General features: G+C 38.9%; 1 long non-coding RNA gene across 2 annotated transcripts in view; it reads right to left on the bottom strand.

Annotated features, from left to right (window-relative positions):
• Positions 1 to 3,449, bottom strand: part of LOC125616937 — a 7,676-nt gene extending 4,227 nt beyond the window's left edge. Inside the window, exons 1-2 of one of the 2 annotated variants that reach the window (XR_007347731.1) lie at positions 3,302 to 3,449; positions 3,089 to 3,216 (exon numbers count right to left, since the gene is read on the bottom strand). This is a non-coding gene — a long non-coding RNA (uncharacterized LOC125616937). Of the gene's footprint in view, positions 1 to 3,088; positions 3,217 to 3,276 lie in introns of both variants that reach the window. The other variant, XR_007347732.1, reaches the window with a different exon arrangement.
• Positions 3,450 to 5,078: the final 1,629 nt, after the last annotated feature.

Raw genomic sequence — 5,078 nt, 5'->3', positions numbered from 1 at the left:
GTGGCTCCATTCCCAGCTTTCCAAGAAATCTCCATACTGCTTTCCAAATTGGCTGCACCAATTTGCAGTCCCACCAGCAATGTACAAGTGTACCCTTTTCCCCACAAATAACTCAAAAAATTAGACAATAAGATAACAAACAACCCAATCAACAAATGGGCCAAGGACCTGAACAGACACTTCTCAGAGGAGGACATACAGTCAATCAACAAGAACATGAAAAAATGCTCACCATTTCTAGCAGTCAGAGAAATGCAAATCAAAACCACCCTAAGATACCATCTCACTCCAGTAAGATTGAGAAGTTTAAAATCAAGGAAATACTTAAAGTTCTTGTTTCATGCAGCACCCTGTATCAGGCACAAGGTCCTCAATTTTTCTTTTGATGGATAGAGCTCCTGCTTCTGACAACCTGTTAGAACCCCACAGTATCTGAGCCAGTCTTTTTGTTTACAGATCAGGAAGCCAAAGATCCGGAAGGCTTTGGGATCCCTCCAGATTCCTGATTAGATAATAGTAGTGATGATTCTTGGGTTAGATTCTGTCTACTTTTTCTTCCAAGCCCCTGCCAATGATCTTTGGTTCATATAAGCTATGTTAATTTTCTTCTCGACTCAATAGGACCTCCCAATTTAAAGACAATAATTCTGCAAAGAAGACTGAAAATGGTTAGTATTTGCAAAATACTTATGTCTACGTAGTGTTTGTTTTCCACGTTCCTCACCTGGCAAAAGAATTGAATCATCTCTGACTACAGAGCAGAGGTAAAGAACTCTAATACCTTTAAGATGCAAATGAACAGTCCATATGGGACTGTGACAAAATGAACAGTTCTTATGGGTCTGTGGCAAAATAAAGAGTGTGTGAATTAAAAAGACGGCTGATGCCCAACGCCAGCCAGTGTTTGGAGACCTACTGTGTCATCTCTTTCCAAATTTTCCAGAACTCTTCATTTCTTTGTGAAATTTCCAATTTTGCACATTGGCCAGTAATTCAACATTTCAAAAAATTAGGAAAAGAAAACATGGTGCAGATAAAAAGTTTTAGATGAGCAGACTTGTCTGTGGCTTTGGCCTGAGGCTTCCTTTTTGAAGCACTGGTGTAGAGGTCTGGGGTTGTTTTGGAATCTCTGTCATTAAAAAACTGCTCTGAGCCTAGCGCTGTAGGAATTCCTATGGAGAGGGGAGAAAGGGAACGTATGGTAACTTACAGAGTGTTTCTTTTTTTTTTTGGAAGTTCCTATTCAGTTGGCAAGACCAGTCCATATGTATGCACGCAAATATATATTTATGTGATAACTGGGAAGGCATGTAATCAATATTCGACTGGATAGTGTGAACTACAAAATCTAGAGGATGGTTAATAAAAACAAATTAAAGTGCATGCTGATTATTGACATATTTCTTCTCAAATGCATTTTTTTTCCTCTTTTTGCCTGATCTGTGAAAATAGATCTGGGACCTTAAGATATTTTTGCTTCACCAGCTGGTGTGATGTTGAGCTTTGCCATTGTAGCAGGAAAGGGTTTTGCTTCCTGGTTTTTGAAGTGCTAGCTTGGCAGCCTTCCTCAATGGCTTCTCCAGTGCCTGCTTCCCTAGTACTCATGGCTTCTCCTGTTTCCAACTCTTTCAGTGCACAGCATATCCCCATGTCCGTGGGCCAGCAGCCTCCTCTGGCTCCTGCCTCGGGCAATGTTGTATTAGATTGCTTCCATGAGATACCTCATGGTGAATAGCTTTCCCTGGGACCCTAGACAATAGCTCTCTGAAAATTTCCAGAGAAAGAATTTCCAGCAAGTTTCACCAGCATCTCACACTGCCCATTTGGTGAGCCATGGTCCTGCCTTTGCCAGGATCTAGATCTCAGTCCTAGGAATAGTGGCCATTCCTTAGAGCTGCTGTTTTGATGCTCTTTAGTTTCTCTACTTCTTATTGCCAATTCCTTGTTACTACAATGTCCTCCTATAGCTAATGCTTTTCTGTGTTAAAAAATTTACTGTTAAAATTACCATGCAGTTTTGATCTTCTGATAGGACCAAGATTGATATAGAGTGCTGTTCTCTTCCCCCAAATTCAAAATGATTCCTCCAGAAGCCATGTCTGAGCTGTAAACTATGCCTATCTGCCCTTCCTCCACTCCTATCTTTTTTTAGTTATTGAACTGGGGATTGAACCTTGAGGTGATTTACTACTAAGCCACATTCCCAGTCCTTTTTATTTTTTAATTTTGAAACAGAGTCTTACTAAGTTACTGAGGGTAGCTTAAAATTTGAGATCCTCGTGCCTCAGCCTACCAAGTATATGGGATTACAATTATAGTCATGCACCACAGTAATTGGCCATTCTGACCTTTTGATTTTTAGTTCACCTTGATTCTTGTCCTCCTGAGAGCTGATTTACAGAGGAGGTACTGGCTCAAATCTGACCAGAATATTTCCCATGGTTGTTACAAACTTCATTTGGGGTGATAAAAATATTCTATATTAGGGTTGCAATTTTGATTATGTGTGGGTGTACAAATTCATTAATACCCATTGAAAGGTATGATTTAAATGGGTATGTTTATTGTAAAAATATATATATCTTAATACAGAGAGTTTTCAAAAAAGCTATGTTCTGAAATTAAAACTAAGACTATAATCTGCCAGGGGCCTTTGCTCCTGCCTAGTGGGAAAGGTCAGACTGGAGAAGGAAGCTGACAGGCAGGCAGGGCAGGATGACAGACAAGGAGAGCAGAGGCTTGCAGGTCTGGTCCCTTGTTCCTTTGTTATCCAAGAGTAGATCTACCCTTTTCTTTTCTGCTATTTAAACATCTTATGAGCTAATAAATTCACTTTTTTGAATAAATTCATTCCATATGAGTTTCTTTTACTTGTAACCAAACCATTTTATATAGAGACAAAAGGTTGTCTTGGGCAGAGCCAGTCAGAGTGAGCAAAGATGAGCCAGATCTTCTAGGGTACACACAGAAGAGGCAGAAAGGCCCTGCAGGTGACACGATAAAGAAAGCACAACAAAACATTACAAAGCTCATGACATATCATATTTCATACATTTGATTCAAACAGATCATGAACTCCAATTTTTACCCCGTATACATATTGCAGATTCACATCGGTTACACATCCACTTTTTTACATACTGCCATACTCGTGTCTGTTGAAACTCTGAGGATGGTTTAGCGCCGGGAATTCTATCACTGGAATTTGCTTCATTACTAGATTGAACAACAGAAAACACATTATTTCTCAAGCTACTAGAAAAAAAAATCATTTACCTGTGATTTAAAAGAAAAAGAAAACCTGTTTAGAACCTGGAAGGGATCATTTTAATAAAAGTTATAAATTAAAAAAAAAAAAAGAAAGAAAGAAAGCACAACAGAGAATAGGACACATGTGGCGCCTGTGGAGACTGCTTGCAGAGTCCAGCAGTTCAGAGCAGGAACTTTGAAATCACATGGATTTGGGTTTGAATATTAGCTTCACTGCTTGCAAACTAGCTTCTAGAGTCCCAAGGTCTCTGAGCTTCAGGTAGTTGTTGAAGGAAAGTTTAAATGAGATTAAGTACTTAAAACATGATAGTGACAGAGACATTATTAGAAATGATAAGAAAAATAGTAGTGGTAGTTATTCATGCTTGTGATGATCGAAAAATAGCACTTATAAATACGATTATTTAATTCCAAATTAGTAATTGGTATAATTGATATCGGTATCTAGGAAACTTATTAACTAAATTGCAAATACTTACCAAAAAAATGGGTGATTCCTAAGCATTAGCAATGGCTCACTGAGATCAGGTCATGCCAACTTATTTTCTATTCTGTTCAGTGGTTTTATAAGATAGAGGGTGTATAAGGATGTTACTGACATGGACTGTCCATTTAAGAAAGATAATGGATAAAGAGACACCATAGCTTGAGTTGGACACTTTCAGCTGAGGCTACCTCTTTTCGCAGAGTTTCCTAGATTTTTTTCTTTTGGTGGGGGGTTGGTACCAGGGATTAAACTCAGGGGCACTCAATCACTGAGCCACATTCCCAGCCCTTTTATCTGTTTTATTTAGAGATAGGGTCTCACTGAGTTGGTTAGTGCCTCGCTTTTGCTAAGGCTGGCTTTGAACCTGTGATCCTCCTGCCTCAGCCTCCTGAGCTGCTGGGATTACAGGATTGCACCACCACACCTGGCCAGAGTTTCCAGTTTTTAGAAAGCCTATCCTTTTATTGATCCTAAATTTTTACATTTGCATCTTGGTTCTGCTGTTCAGAAGGGCACCAAAATAAAACTGATTCTTCTTCCCGGTTCATGAAGATCCCTCTCTCTTCCTTTGGATATTTTTTCCTTTGTTATATCAATCTTCAGTTCCTCCTACTGATTATCCTCTGTTCTCTTACTGAGTCATTTTAACTGATACCCAGGGTCTTCCCTTCAGGGCCTCCTTGAGACACATCCATTTGGGAATGTGATCCCTTTTTACAATTGGTTGTATTATTCCTGATGTTTTCAGACCTATACAGATCACAGAGGAATGATGTCCAAGATTCATTAATATTTTTATCTTTTAATTTCAATACTGAAAACATTTAGAGGGAGTTACATGATATTGTTGACTCATTTCGAATTTGAAAAGAACAGAATTCAACTGTACGATTGAAAATATACCTTTCTAAATTTAAACCTATGGCTGTGCTACAACTACTGGTCTAAACAAACAAACAAACAAACCTATAGGGTTTTATCACTATTCTTGAAAATTTCAGTATAGTAACTCAACCTGTCAAAATCTTGATCCTGTCATCTGTTAGGTTAGTTATCCCTCCTGGCTTCATTTCATCCCCAAATTGAATTTGCATGATCCTACATCATAAACCACTGACAAAGTGTTGACTAGGACAGAACCAAAGGTGGAGACCTACAGCCTGTCATAAAGACTGCCTTCTACAGTGACATAGTTGTATTAATGTGCAACCTTTCGGTAGTGTTCCAACCCACCTAGAGTGCTCTTATTTGCATGCTGATCATCTTCCATCTTGTCACATGGATATCAAGACAAACTTGGGAGTTGTGAGACAAGCCTAGA

Source organism: Marmota marmota, unplaced genomic scaffold, assembly GCF_001458135.2.
Source record: "Marmota marmota marmota unplaced genomic scaffold, marMar, whole genome shotgun sequence".
NCBI lineage: Eukaryota > Metazoa > Chordata > Mammalia > Rodentia > Sciuridae > Marmota > Marmota marmota.
The sequence above is the reverse complement of the archived record's forward strand: the minus strand, read 5'-3'. Positions and strand labels throughout refer to the sequence as shown.